The 16733-nt window shown below is 35.0% G+C and overlaps 1 protein-coding gene across 10 annotated transcripts in view; it reads right to left on the bottom strand.

The window, feature by feature from the left end:
* GRIA2 (glutamate ionotropic receptor AMPA type subunit 2) overlaps positions 1–16733 on the bottom strand; it is a 168853-nt gene that overhangs the window by 5431 nt on the left and 146689 nt on the right. The window lies entirely within an intron of this gene.

The raw sequence follows: 16733 nt of genomic DNA, 5'->3' as shown, positions 1-16733 counted from the left end.
TGACTCAAAAGCAAAGACAGACATCAGAAGAGTTGCTTACTACTTTATCAGAGCAAAAAAGAAAGCTGAGCACAGAGTTGGAAAGCCATAGCATTTGAGTATCTGCTTATTTTTCTGTTCATAATTTTCTCAACTGACTTTAATCCCTCTTGCAAAGGTGACTCTGAATAACCCCTTTTATTATTGTAACTTAGGAAGCTTGAAATGGAAAGGTGAAATTGAAAACTTACTTTTAAGAGTCATTAGATTTGGGGAATTTTGTTTGCTTTTACTCTAAGAACTTAAACAAATATAATCTTTATCTTAGAGAAAGCAAGGATAGATCAATTCATTATAAGCAAACATAATGTAGATCCAAATTTGTATAGAATACTGCCCTAGGAATTAGGGCAAATATATGCATACCTATATGTATACATAGACATATACATATGCATAGACACACACACACACACACACACACACACCACGTACTCTATTTTGGTGAAAATCTAGAGTTGAGTGTAAATAAAGTATGGGGCAAGCTTGTATCACCAAAGTTTATAATTCAGGTAATAGTGAGAAGTGCTCCTCTCCATTGCCTCCATCTGAATAGGGACTGCTTCATAGAGACAGCCTGTGGACCATGTCAGCCCAGCAGTCTATGCTGTGAGAAGACCCAGATGTCCTCCTGAAAAAACATTTCACCCTAGACCTACATGAGTTCCCTACTTATTAATAATATTTTTATTATCTAATAATTTATCTAAACCATTCTTAAATCTGTTTCTATTTCAAAACACTACCCTTTCTTGAGAAAACAGATTTAAAACTTAATTACCGAACAAATCAGGCTTCCTCTCTGTTGTGACAGTACATTCATGGCAGTGAAAACTCTACTAGGTCCCCAACTAGGGAAGCTTTATCTCCATAACCTCATGGTGTCTAGCACATCTTGGATAAGAGATTCATAATTAATGTATGTTAACTGAATACCCTGAGAATTGGTTAGAAAGAAAACCATCTTTGTTTATCTGCATCTTTGCTGTAGAAGATATTTATACTGTTTTTACATTCTCCCTTCATAGTCTCTACCAAATTAAAAGATGCTACATTACTTGAGTTTTATTATATTATCATGCAATCTCATAAAACTTCAGGGTCTTTTTGTAACATGAATTTCCACAAAAATGGGTAATATCAAAATGTTTTGGAAAAAAATCACATGCTCATAAACAAGAGTTCAAAATTATAGAATAATTGTATCAAATCATTCATTAAATATTAATTATTCCAAGTTCAAAACATAAGTTTGGGGACATAACTATATTTCATAAAATGCTTCATAAATATGTATGCCCTTCAGGAAAAAATCCAAAAATTAACAGTGATGTGAAAGGAAAAATAGAAATTAAGCTAAAGGTGTCTTCTCTTTAAAAACCATTTTTAGATTTATATATTCAAGTTTTTCCAAACATACTCTCTTCTTAATTCCAGTATAATTAACATGTTATATTAGTTTCAGGTATATAATATAGCAACTCAAAAATTCTATACATTACTCAGTGAGCCTCATAATAAGTGCGTTCTTTATCCCCTTCACCTGTTTCACTCATTCCACCTACATGGTAACCATGAGTTTGTTCTCTATACTCAGGAGTTCTTTTTCATTTGTAAAGACTAAATTTCTGAAGGGACATTTAAATGACTTGAAATATTTAAAAAATAATATTCGTTAAGTGGAGAAAAATTGACTGTTTCGTTAATAAAATCTTACCTGCTAAAGATATTTTTCAATGTATGAATAAAATATTATTTCTAAGCAGTAGAGGATTTTAAAATACAAAAAGCTTTAGTGGTTTTTTAAAAAGGATTAATTTTTTTAATTTGAGATAGTGCAAGTGGAGTTAGGGCCAAAGGGGAAGAGAGAGAATCTTAAGCAGACTTCCCACTGAAAATGGAGCTCTGCTCATAAACCTGAGTTCATGGCCTTGAGATCATTTCCTGAGATGAAATCAAGAGTTAGATGCTCAATCAACTGAGCCACCCAGGTACCCCTAGCTATAATGTTTGACAGAGCTACTCAATCTCTGTGTTTATAGTTTTGAATCATTTGGAAAATAATGCAAGTTCTGCTATGGTAATCTAGACATGTAAGTTCTATTAAGTTAAATCAGTTACTTTTGTGTTTAGGCTTCAAATGCATTATAACATGGCATATTTTTTCAACTGAGTAGGATTTTATGATATCATGGTGGATTAATAAAAATATATAACTTAATATAATTAAAATAGTAAATTAAATTAATAAAATTAAATTATAAAATATCTGCTGATACCACATAAAGCTAAAGTAATTTTTTTAGGAGTCAGAATTTTTTAAAAGTATATATATTTTTCCAATGGGTTCATTCAACTCCTAGTTCTTAGTTTACTGTTTACTTCCTTAACAAAGCTAATGAAATGTTTTCATAACTGTATCTGTTCAAGAACTATTTATTTGAACAAATTTGGCCAAAGGTACACAAGGAGAGTAATTCACAAACAGTATAATACTGTTTTGTTGAAAGCGTCATTCAAGTTTCAATATTGATTTTTCAGATTCTTAATAATCTAGTCATTTGCAGTGTTTAATAATATATCAGCCCATATTTGAAATAAACCTTTAATCCAAAAAAAAAAGATATTTGATTTGAACTTTCTAACTGCCTTCAAAAAAAGGATAGAAATAATCCGACTAGATATTTACTGAGAGTTCAGAGGATCTGTGTTTAATTTTTATTGACAACTTCAGGAAAATTATTAGTCTGAACTAAATAAGTGAATAGATGATGTCTATAACATCTTCTCCAGAAGCACAAAAACTGAAAAAGAAACCAGCATAAAAAGCAATCTAAAGTCCAAGGGAATCTCTCCCTAGGCGTTCTATCCAAAATCCTGCATGAGAAAGTATAGTTATTTTTATTGCCAGGTTAGTTTAAGTGACAATGTTTAGTTTGGCCTAATTTGTGAGTTAATAGGTTATCTGATATACTAGAGAACACAATACGAACTTCCTAACTACTCCAGCCTCTTAATAAGTCATTTCATAGAATATATTTACTATAGGCTAAAAAGAAAAAGGGGGATTTTTTCCCCAAATTAATAAAATCCCATGTACTCAACTAAGGTAATATATATAAATATTGTTTCCTATTAAAATTCTGTACTTCGGCATTTACATTATAGACATTATTCTACAGAAAAAGCATCCAGAAAATTTAGGCAATTATCTAAAAAATGTAGGTCAAATACTGATCAAATTGACTCAATTAGCCCCGGGGTGTGGACTGTGAAGATGAGTACCAGGCAGTGATGATCACCATCCTCCTAAACAATGTCTAAATTTGAGCATGTTTTACCACAGTAGAATAAAGAACACAGACAATCATACTGACTTTTTAAATAAACCACACACTTTCTTATAATTTGTAATACTGGTCCGAAGAAAAGAGAATGATGCAATGCTGAAGGAAAATGAAGGACTGGCATTGGTTTCTAATCTCCCAGGGCCATCTAAGCCTTTATTAGGAATCATCATAATTCCCTTTCCACCTCTCTCCAAAATCTAGGTACTGCTTCTCACCAGATTTAAATGCCCTCAATATATACATATTTTAAAAATATCAACTACAGCTAAACCAAGAAGTTTAATGTTAAATCAAGGATAGTGGTTCTTTCAGGAAGTATGATAAAGTGAAATGGATTTCTTCAGGATGGCAACTGTTATCACATTTTGATGAAGAGATAAGTGATTTCTTGTTAAGAGAAGACAAATGATAGCTTGGTCAGGACAACATTCTTAACTACCCTGTGATTCTTAAGGAGCCAAAGCTCTTTGAACATGGCTACTCAAATCTCTTTCCATGGTTTGCTATTCATAATAGGCATATTATGATTTGACTAATATTTCACAAAAATAATACATGAAATTTTAATGTCTATTTAGAAAATACAGCCACTATCTAGTGTTGTTGGGGAAAAGCTCTATATAAACTATACAGACCAGGAGCACGTGGGTAGCTCCATTGGTTGCATGTCAGACTCTGTTTCAGCTCAGGTTATGATCACAGGGTCAAGGGATCAAAGCCCTCATTGGGCTTTCCACTGGGTGAGAAGTCTGCTTGAGATTCTCTCTCTCCCCTTCCTCTGCCCCTCCCCCTATTCGCACTTTCTCTGTCTCTAAAATAGATAAAATCTTTAAAAAACAAACAAACAAAAAACTAAACAGACTGGATAAGCTAAATAAGCCACTTTTCCCTTAGGAAAAAAATGATTAAAGGAAACTTTTACTATCCTTCTGAAGCACACACAGTGAAGCATACACATTTACTCAAAAAATAGAAGCATAGGTGTTGCATTGAAGACATTCTTTACTGGCCTATTCTTACACATTTCACTTTCAAAAAATAAATTTCATTTATCCACTAACTTCTGTAAAATATCAAAATGTCTACTTAAAATATCAAGAGAATATTTGTTGCCAGAATGGAAGTTCTAAATGATTTCCAAACACACTAAGTGGAAATTTCCACATAGCTGACATGACTCTACACCAGGAGTGAATTTAGAGATTTTAGAGCTGTGCTCTCCACTGTGGTACTCTCTAGACCTTATTTTCCCTTCAAATATGAACAGAGATAATTTTTATGACATATTACTTTTTTTTTCCCCCTAGAAAAACTACAACATCTGAACTAGTATAACAACTAGTAAGAAGGTAATTCTGTGAGTCAAAGAACTTGACCTAAGACATCCTGAATATATATTTTAGAATGTCAAAATGGTTCAGTTAAAAAAGCATTTGACTCTTGACTTGGAGTCTTGAGTAAGCCCCACATTGGATGTAGAGATTGCTAAAAAATAAATAAATAAATTGGAGTGTCAAACTGTGAATTAATAATTTATTTCCTAGTCCATTTGGTTGCCATTCTATAAAAATTTGCATTTGGGACAAAGGATAATTGCCCTTCATTTTGCCATTTTACCCTTTTGTCTGACTTTTTAGACTTCCTGTGGAACTCATAGCATGCATGGCCAATTGCTTCATTTCCAGTGGCAGCCAAAATTCAAACTGTTCCTGGAAACCACTAGAGTTGGCAGGAAAAAAAAATAAAATAAATAAATAAATAAATAAATAAATAAATCGCATGGGTCTTATTCCTGTTATTCTTTTTGGTCAACAAATCTGCAATTCCTACAAAAAATGCTTTTATGTTTTCTGAGAGACATTCACTTATTTGAGATCAGAATTTTAAAAATTCATTAGTATACACTGGAATTTTAATTTTTTAAAGATTTTATTTATTTATTCAACAGAAAGAGAGATCATAAGTAGGCAGAGAGACAGGCAGAGAGAGAGGGGGAAGCAGGCTCCCTGCTGAGCAGTGAGCCCCATGTCGGGTTTGATCCAGGACCCTGAGATCATGACCTGAGCTTAAGGCAGAGGCTTAACCCACTGAACCCCCAAGCCACCCTGCATATAGAGAGCATCTATTATTAATCATTTAGATGTAATTTCCAACATAAACAATATATAGTCAAATTGAACCAAGGGAATCTTTGTATTTTAAATTGAGTGCTCCTTGTCACTCTCTGTATCATGCATGATTTGAGGTCTTCATGTCCTACTACTTCTTTGAATGAAGAGTGAAGCTAAAATAGCATTGACTTTTAAAGCTTTATCCTTCAATAGTTGCCATAACTATATATATTAAATGTGAATGGTATTTAAAGGTGAAGGTTATAAAATTCTTTTTGTGAAATTATTACAAAACAAGCAGTAAGAGAAAAAAAGCATGTGGCCTTAGTAGGACAAAACAGAATGATCAGAAAAATGAGAGAAAACATGAAAAAGCACTAGGATTTCATAAATTAAGGGAGGAAGAAGTATTAAAAGAATTTGCACAATGGTATTAAACACAGTACAATTTTTACAATACATGAAAACACACACAAAACATTTCAAGCTGGCCAGAAAGACATTAAGTGATCCTTTTAGGAAGGCAATTTTCAGAGTTCTAAAGGAGACTTGATTTGAAATGAATGAAGGAGAAAATGGCAAGTATGGGGAAAAAAGGAGTTTCTGGGAAAAAAATTTATGAATTTATCAGCTCAAAGGAATCAAAGAAGAGAAGCTGAAGGTAAAAGAGCATTGCCACAAAAGACTTTTCAAAATTATCGACCATCTGACCAGAGACAAAGATAGATGGAGAGACTAAAAAAACAGTATTAGGGTATAAATTTTAAAGCAACATTTTTGATAATTGGAAAGAGATGTTAAAGGCCCAAGCAGAGATATTAGCGTTACAGAAAAGGGTCCACCTCTTCTTTTGACACCAGAAGAATAAAAACTTAAGTTAAGAATGGAATTATATTGGCAAATATAAGAGCCAGATATATTTTCATGTCTGTGTCCAGCACTGAAAGTGTTTTTTTTTTTTGTTTGTTTGTTTGTTTGTTTTTTTCAAGGGAAGCAGGCTCCCTGCTAAGCAGAGAGCCTGATGCGGGGCTCGATCCCAGGACCCTGAGATCATGACCTGAGCTGCAGGCAGAGGCTTTAACCCACTGAGCCACCCAGGTGCCCCGAAAGTGGTTTTGTTTTAATACAAATTCCCCCAGTAAAAATCACATTAATGAAAATTGGGAATGAGAATATAATTTATCTCTTCAACATACTTAAAAAGTAATTTAGATTACTTATAAGAAAGTAAAATATCTAAAATAAGTCCATCTTATCTTCATTCCTGAGAGTCTTACAGCATATACATCAAGAAAACATTGTATTTACATTCCAAATACAAATTTATTTTAAAGGTCATGAGCTGAGAACATGGAGCAAAACAGAAATAAAAACAATATAATAGCCCTGGATGATATATGCAACTGATGAATTATTGAACTCTACATCTGAAACTAATGATGTACTATATGCTGGCAAATTGAATTTAAAATTAAAAAAAAACATAATAAAACACAAAAGTGCTTTGAAACTTGGACTTTATTTCAAATTTTGATACTACTTTTTCACTTTACTTGCCAATAACAATAGAAACAAACAAAAAAGAAAGGCAGGAAAAAAAAAAAAAAGAAACCATAGAAACCTAAAATGTATTCTGTATTTTGGATATAATGATTATATGTAATAAAATCCCTGAACCTCTTCTGAGTCTTTTGAAATCAGTCTTGCTAATAAATGCTCATCTCATTACATAGATAAAAATAAAAGACTATTTTCTTCTAAGGTTTGCTTTTTTTTTTTTTTAAGTTCAAAAAGAAGCTCATTATTTTCCCTAATTAAAACACAAAACAAAAACAAAAACAAAACGAAACAAAACAAAACAAAAAAAAATACCAGCTACAGAGATGGATCAAGAGAGATTTCCGAAGAGTTTAATTACTTCAATGCACCATTTCTGACTCATTATTTAGTTAAAAAGAGAGAGAGAAAAAAAGAGTTCCTGCTCATCTATTGGTTTTCTTTTGTATAATCAAAAACTACACCATTTATTTCATGTAAAATGTTAGTAGGGAATATTCACATAAAGTCGAACTTTTTTGCTCACTTAGACTCATTAAAATTTGATGTCTTAACACTAACTTTTAGGATTTAAAATAAAGGAAAAATTTATATTCAAATGATCAATTCTATGAGGTCATGAATCAATTCAGTGGAAAATATCCTTTGAATCCTTTAAAACCAGTTGCATGGGGTAATTGTCAGCATTATGTATGATGTCTCGTAACATGTTTTTCTTTTTTTATTAAAATGCGAAATTAAATTATCTAAACTTGATAATTCCCTATAAAACTTTCAAGTTTGTTACTGTTTATAGCAACTGCATAATATTAAAAGATTACCCTAAAATTGTTGACTGAAAATTCAGGTGATTTTAAGATGAATTACAGTAAGCCTCATATCTTCCATTCTGCGAATATACAGTTGATTAAATCCTATACCAGATTTTGCACTCATCCCTGTTAAACTCCACCTTGGTTTTAGGGTTATTTTCCCAAGCCTATAAAGTTGAATTATCAAGTTTAGATAATAGTTGTAATTTCAAATACGTTGATAGCCAAGAAAGGAAATGTAAGTGAGTGAAACAGATAAGGATGGGGTAATAGAATGCTGTAGCTATAGTAACTGGAGCGTACATTCCTAGTAAAAGCATTTTTTTCACTTTTTTTTTTTTCTTTAACGTAAATACACTGTTGTCTGAGGAACACAACTGTTCGGGTTGAAACAGGTCTAAAATCTCAACTTTCATATTCTGGCTAAGATCTTCTAAAGTTAGACCAAGTCACACCCTGTATCTAGATACCACACATTGATAATACTGAGATGTGGAGGGAAGATGGCAGAGGAGTAGGGGACCCTCATTTCATCTGGTCCCTTGAATTCAGCTAGATATCTACCAGATCATACTAAACACCTGTGAATTCAACCTGAGATCTAAAAAAAGAATAGCTGCAATTTTACAAATAGAAAATCAACCACCTTTTACAAGGTAAGAGGTTCAGGGAAGTGAATTTAGGGGGTATATTGGAAGATAAACTGTGTGGGGGAGGGAACCTCCAGAAGCTGGCTTCTGGAAAGTGATGCAGCAGTGAAACACAAAATCGAAACTTTAAGGAGTCTGTTCCTGTGAGGGATATCCCTGCCTGAAAGATGCTTAGGTGGTAAAGAGGGGCAGAATCCTAGATGGGACAGTGTGGCTTCAGGATCCCTGGGTCACAGAAAGAGCAGGGGTGCCTGAGTGTGGCAGAGCTCCCAAGCATCAGAACAGGGAAGCTGGCTGCTAGCAGCAAGACCAGTAGTGGGCTCTCAGCTTGGTTTTCCATAAAACATGAACCGCTTCATGGCTGGTCAGTTGCTCTCCAAGCAGGGGCCCAAGAGCAGCAAAACCTCTGTGAGACTCCCTCTCACTCTCCTGGAGGAATGGCAGTACATGAAGAACCTAGCAACCACTCCCAGAGCAGCTGCCCAGAAAACAACAAAATTGTTGTGAAACTCTGCTCCTTCCCCTGGTGGGATTGGTGCAGGTGTGCACCATAGGAGTCTGTGGAGTTTGGCAATCTAGAAGAAATGGATGCGTTCCTGGACATTTATAAACCACCAAAACTGAACCAGGAAAAAAAGAGAATACTTGAACAGATTGACAACCAGTGAGGAAATTGAAGCACTATTCAAAAACATCCCAACAGATCATTCCCTGCATATTTTCAGACCACAATGCTCTAAAGCTAGAACTCAACCACAAAAGGAAGTTTGGAAAGAACCCAAATACATGGAGACTAAACAGTATCCTTCTAAAGAATGAATGGGTCAACCGGGAAATTAAAGAAGAATTGAAAAAAATCATGGAAACAAATGATAATGAAAATACAACGGTTCAAAATCTGTGGGACACAACAAAGGCAGTCCTGAGAGGAAAATATATAGCGGTACAAGCCTTTCTCAAGAAACAAGAAAGGTCTCAGGTACACAACCTAACCCTACACCTAAAGGAGCTGGAGAAAGAACAAGAAAGAAACCCTAAGCCCAGCAGGAGAAGAGAAATCATAAAGATCAGAGCAGAAATCAATGAAATAGAAACCAAAAAAACAATAGAACAAATCAACGAAACTAGGAGCTGGTTCTTTGAAAGAATTAATAAAATTGATAAACCCCTGGCCCGACTTATCAAAAAGAAAAGAGAAAGGACCCAAATAAATAAAATCATGAATGAAAGAGGAGAGATCACAACTAACACCAAAGAAATACAAACTATTATAAGAACATACTATGAGCAACTCTACGGCAATAAATTTGACAATCTGGAAGAAATGGATGCATTCCTAGAAACATATAAACTACCACAACTGAACCAGGAAGAAATAGAAAGCCTGAACAGACCCATAACCAGTAAGGAGATTGAAACAGTCATTAAAAATCTCCAAACAAACAAAAGCCCAGGGCCAGACGGCTTCCCGGGGGAATTCTACCAAACATTTAAAGAAGAACTAATTCCTATTCTCCTGAAACTGTTCCAAAAAATAGAAATGGAAGGAAAACTTCCAAACTCATTTTATGAGGCCAGCATCACCTTGATCCCAAAACCAGACAAGGATCCCACCAAAAAAGAGAGCTATAGACCGATATCCTTGATGAACACAGATGCGAAAATACTCAACAAAATACTAGCCAATAGGATTCAACAGTACATTAAAAAGATTATTCACCACGACCAAGTGGGATTTATTCCAGGGCTGCAAGGTTGGTTCAACATCCGCAAATCAGTCAATGTGATACAACACATCAATAAAAGAAAGAACAAGAACCATATGATACTCTCAATAGATGCTGAAAAAGCATTTGACAAAGTACAACATCCCTTCCTGATCAAAACTCTTCAAAGTGTAGGGATAGAGGGCACATACCTCAATATCATCAAAGCCATCTATGAAAAACCCACCGCAAATATCATTCTCAATGGAGAAAAACTGAAAGCTTTTCCGCTAAGGTCAGGAACACGGCAGGGATGTCCATTATCACCACTGCTATTCAACGTCGTACTAGAGGTCCTAGCCTCAGCAATCAGACAACAAAAGGAAATTAAAGGCATCCAAATCGGCAAAGAAGAAGTCAAATTATCACTCTTCGCAGATGATATGATACTATATGTGGAAAACCCAAAAGACTCCACTCCAAAACTGCTAGAACTTATACAGGAATTCAGTAAAGTGTCAGGATATAAAATCAATGCACAGAAATCAGTTGCATTTCTCTACACCAACAGCAAGACAGAAGAAAGAGATATTAAGGAGTCAATCCCATTTACAATTGCATCCAAAACCATAAGATACCTAGGAATAAACCTAACCAAAGAGACACAGAATCTATACTCAGAAAACTATAAAGTACTCATGAAAGAAATTGAGGAAGCCACAAAGAAATGGAAAAATGTTCCATGCTCCTGGATTGGAAGAATAAATATTGTGAAAATGTCTATGCTACCTAAAGCAATCTACACATTTAATGCAATTCCTATCAAAGTACCATCCATCTTTTTCAAAGAAATGGAACAAATAATTCTAAAATTTATATGGAACCAGAAAAGACCTCGAATAGCCAAAGGGATATTGAAAAAGAAAGCCAACGTTGGTGGCATCACAATTCCGGACTTCAAGCTCTATTACAAAGCTGTCATCATCAAGACAACATGGTACTGGCACAAAAACAGACACATAGATCAATGGAACAGAATAGAGAGCCCAGAAATAGACCCTCAAATCTATGGTCAACTAATCTTCGACAAAGCAGGAAAGAATGTCCAATGGAAAAAAGACAGCCTTTTCAATAAATGGTGCTGGGAAAATTGGACAGCCACATGCAGAAAAATGAAATTGGACCATTTCCTTACACCACACACAAAAATAGACTCAAAATGGATGAAGGACCTCAATGTACGAAAGGAATCCATCAAAATCCTTGAGGAGAACACGGGCAGCAACCTCTTCGACCTCAGCCGCAGCAATATCTTCCTAGGAACAACGCAAAAGGCAAGGGAAGCAAGGGAAAAAATGAACTACTGGGATTTCATCAAGATCAAAAGCTTTTGCACAGCAAAGGAAACAGTTAACAAAATCAAAAGACAACTGACAGAATGGGAGAAGATATTTGCAAACGACATATCAGATAAAGGACTAGTGTCCAGAATCTATAAAGAACTTAGCAAACTCAACACCCAAAGAACAAATAATCCAATCAAGAAATGGGCAGAAGACATGAACAGACATTTCTGCAAAGAAGACATCCAGATGGGGAACAGACACATGAAAAAGTGCTCCATATCACTCGGCATCAGGGAAATACAAATCAAAACCACAATGAGATATCACCTCACACCAGTCAGAATGGCTAAAATAAACAAGTCAGGAAATGACAGATGCTGGCAAGGATGCGGAGAAAGGGGAACCCTCCTACACTGTTGGTGGGAATGCAAGCTGGTGCAGCCACTCTGGAAAACAGCATGGAGGTTCCTCAAAATGTTGAAAATAGAACTGCCCTATGACCCAGCAATTGCACTATTGGGTATTTACCCTAAAGATACAAATGTAGTGATCCAAAGGGACACATGCACCCGAATGTTTATAGCAGCAATGTCCACAATAGCCAAACTATGGAAAGAACCTAGATGTCCATCAACAGATGAATGGATCAAGAAGATGTGGTATATATACACAATGGAATACTATGCAGCCATCAAAAGAAATGAAATCTTGCCATTTGCAACAACGTGGATGGAACTAGAGCGTATCATGCTTAGCGAAATAAGTCAAGCAGAGAAAGACAACTATCATATGATCTCCCTGATATGAGGAAGTGGTGATGCAACATGGAGGCTTAAGTGGGTAGAAGAAGAATAAATGAAACAAGATGGGATTGGGAGGGAGACAAACCATAAGTGACTCTTAATCTCACAAAACAAACTGAGGGTTGCCGGGGGGAGGGGGTTTGGGAGAAGGGGGTGGGATTATGGACATTGGGGAGGGTATGTGCTTTGGTGAGTGCTGTGAAGTGTGTAAACCTGGTGATTCACAGACCTGTACCCCTGGGGATAAAAATATATGTTTATAAAAAAAAAAAAAAATGAATGGTGCAAAAACAGCTGGTACATTTTCTCAGTGGACTTTGAATTCTGTGACCTGAGAAAGTTCACTGAATCTCCTTAGAGTTCACATCTCAATTGGTAAAATGGGGTTGATAGAGGCAGAGACCTGACCTATTGAGTTTAGAGATTTATATAAATTGAAGATTCTTTTTTTTTTTTTTTTTTCAGTGCAACATGGTTTTTGGTCATTTCATTGCTTTATATCTATATAGAAAAGTATACAGAAAGGGGAAGTATATGGAAAAAGAGAACAAAAGGGACATCTGTATATCACTTTTTTTTTCATGTCTCAAGTGTACCAGTAATTATAAGTGAGACATAAACTGGAGGGTTTAAAGTAACCACTTTTTTCTCCGACAGACTTTCCAAAAGAAAGGGATGAGATAGGGAAAGGGATGGAGGTGGGAAGATGTGTTTACCAGTGGCTGTGGGCTGGTTTATTTAATCTTTTTGAATCTCAGATTTCTTACCTGTAAATTGAAAGCAACAAAATCTATCTAGCAAAGATTGTAATGAGAATCAGAACTAAAATGTAAAGAATTTAGCATTACTGGGGAAAGAGAAGGGACATAATAAAACATCCTTACTTATTATTATTTTAATAATGTACATTACATGCTGGAACCAGGGAGCCTGTGTCCTATCTCTGACTATGTGAGTGGACCTGGCCCACTTCTGCTTTTTCAGCAGTACAAAAGAAATAATACCTGTTTTAGCTCATTCATAGAGTTATTAATAGATTGAAAAAAGTGAAAATACCTATATTTGTTGTAAAATGCTATAGAAATAAGTGAAATTAATGTTTACTGACATTCTATTGGAATTTTGAAATTACTGGTACTATGGCGATGCAGAAGAGGTGGAGAAAAAAATAGAATGATTCAACCATTAACCCTGTCTATATGGAAGCTTTAATATGTATCAGACACTATTGATCCTGTGGATGCAGAATTAATGAGTAGCTCACAGTCTTTTAGGGAATAGAGAAACATTCACCAATAAGGATAACATAATGCAATAAGTACAATTTGAAAGGCAAATCACAAAATGCTGTGGGCACTCAGAGTGGGGAGGAATTAATTCAGCCTAAGAGATTTGTATTGATCCTGTTGTGGTGTTCCACAGAAGAGATGGGATTTGAGTTTAACAGGCATCTAAGGGGCTGAAGGCTATACCAATCAGAAAGAACAGCAGAAGTATAAGGTCTCATACAGCAAAATGTGTTAAGGGAATAGCAGGAAATTCAGCAAAACTCTACATATTCATGCAAGAGCCTCAGAAATGTATTTTGAAGAATTCTTAGGTTGTAAAAATTGCAGAACCATTCTGTTCAGAAAAGTCTTGCTAATTACAAATTTTGCTTAAGTAAAAAATCCTTTAGAATACTTTTTTACTCTTCAGGTGTCAGCATTAGTAACCTCACCATTGACACTTAAATATTAATAATTTGTAGCAACATGGATGGGACTGGAAGAGATTATGCTGAGTGAAATAAGTCAAGCAGAGAGAGTCAATTTTCATAATGGTTTCACTTATTTGTGGAGCATAACAAATAGCACGGAGGACATGGGGAGTTAGAGAGGAGAAGGGAGTTGGGGGAAATTGGAAGGGGAGGTGAACCATGAGAGACTATGGACTCTGAAAAACAATCTGAGGGTTTTGAAGTGGCGGGGGGGTGGTGGGAGGTTGGGGTACCAGTTGGTGGGTATTAGAGAGGGCACGGATTGCATGGAGCACTGGGTGTGGTGAAAAAATAATGAATACTGTTATGCTGAAAATAAATAAAAAATTAATAAAAAAATAAAAAAAAAAAAAAAAACATCCCAACAAACAAGAGTCCAGGACTGGATGGCTTCCCAGGGGAATACTACCAAACATTTAAAGAAGAATTAAGACCTATTCTTCAAAGCTGAGAAAAGAGAAAAAGAAGGAAAACTTCTAAACTGATTCTATGAGGACAGCATTACCTTGATTCCAAAACCAAAGACCCCATCAAAAAGGAGAATTACTGACCAATATTCCAGATGAACATGGATGCAAAAATTCTCACCAAAATACAAGCTAATAGGATCCAACAGTACATTAAAAGGATTATTTACCACTACCAAGTGGGATTTACTTTTGGGCTGCAGGAGTGGTTCAACATTTGCAAATAAATTAACATGATACATCACATTTATAAAAGAAAGGACAAGAACCATATGATCCTCTACATTGATGCAAAAAAGAGATTTGAGAAAATACAGCATCCTCCTTGATTAAAACTCTCCATAGTGTAGGGATAAAGGGAACATAATCTCAATGTCATAAAAGCCATCAATGAATATCATTCTCAATGGGGGGAAACTGAGAGCTATTCCCCTAAGGTCAGGAACACAACAGGGATGCCCACTCTCACCACTTTTGTTCTACATAGTACTAGAAGTCCTAGCCTCAGCAGTCAGACAACAAAAAGAAATAAAATAAAAGAAATAAAAGGCATTCAAATTGGCAAAGAAAAACCTAAAGAAGAAGTCAAACTCTTACTCTTCTCATATGACATGATACTTTATTTGGAAAACTCAAAAGACTCCACTCCAAAATTGCTAGAACTCATACAGAAATTCAGCAAAGTGGCAGGATATAAAATGAATGCACAAAAATAATTTTCATTTCTATTCACTAACAATGAAACAGAAGAAAGAGAAATTAAGGAGTCAATCCCATTTACATTTGCACCAAAATTCATAAGATACCTTGAAATAAACCTAACTGAAGAAAGATTTGGATCTGTACTCTAAAAACTACAGAATACTTATGAAAAGAATGAGGAAGACACACACACAAAAGGGGGAAATATTACATGCTCATGGAATGGAAGAATAAATATTAAAATGTCTATGCTACTCAGAGAAATCTATACATTGAATGCTATCACTATCAAAATACCATCAACATTTTTCACAGAGTTGGAACAAATAATCTTCAAATTTGCATGGAACCAGAAAAGATACCAAATAGCCTGAGGAATTTTGAAAAAGAAAACTAAATATGATGGCATGCCAATGCCGAACTTCAAGTTATATTGCAAAGTGTAATCATCAAGACAGTAAGGAGAGCATGTTCTGTGATGAGCACTAGATGTTATATGCAACTGATGAATTACTAAATTCTACATCTAAAACTAATGATATTTTATATCATTGAATATCAATGAATTCAATTGGTTAATTGAATTTAAATAAAAAAAAAAACAAAAAACCAAACCAAGCCAAAACAAACAAACAAACAAACAAAAAAAAAAAAACATTACGGTACTGGACAAAAACAGTCACATAAATCAGAGGAACGTAATAGAGAGCCCAAAAATGGGCCCTCAACTCTATGGCAACTAATCTTTGACAAAGAAGGAAAGAATACCCAATGGAAAAAGTACAGCCTCTTCAACAAATGGTGTTGGGAAAATTGGACAGTGACATGTAGAAGAATGAAACTGGACCAATTTCTTACACCATATGCAAAGAGAAACTCAGAATAAATGAAACACCTAAATGTGAGACAGGAATCCATCAAAATCCTAGAAGAGAACACAGGCTGCAAATTCGTCGACCTGGGTCTTGGCAACTTCATGATAGACATGTCTCCAAAGGCAAGGGAAACAAAGTAAAAATGAACTATTGGGCCTTCATCAAGATAAAAAGCTTCTGCACAACACAGGAAACAGCAAACAAAACTAATAGGCAGCCTATAGAATGGGAGAAGATATTTGCAAATGACATATCAGAGAAAGGGTTAATATGCAAGAATTATAAAGAACTTAGGAAATTCAACACCCAACAAACAAATAATCCAGACAAGAAAGGGGCATAATACATGAACAAACATTTCTTCAAAGATATACAAATGGCCAATGGAAACATGGAAAAAATGTTCCACATCACTTAACATCAGGGAAATAGAAATCAAAATCACATGAGATACCACCTCACTTCAGTCAGAATGGCTAAAATTAACAAGCCAGGAAACAACAAATACTGGTTAGGATATGGAAAAAGGGGAACCCTCTTACACTGCTGGTGGGAA

The sequence above is a fragment of the Mustela lutreola genome, chromosome 1, assembly GCF_030435805.1.
Source record: "Mustela lutreola isolate mMusLut2 chromosome 1, mMusLut2.pri, whole genome shotgun sequence".
In the NCBI taxonomy this organism is placed as follows: domain Eukaryota; kingdom Metazoa; phylum Chordata; class Mammalia; order Carnivora; family Mustelidae; genus Mustela; species Mustela lutreola.
The sequence above is the reverse complement of the archived record's forward strand: the minus strand, read 5'-3'. Positions and strand labels throughout refer to the sequence as shown.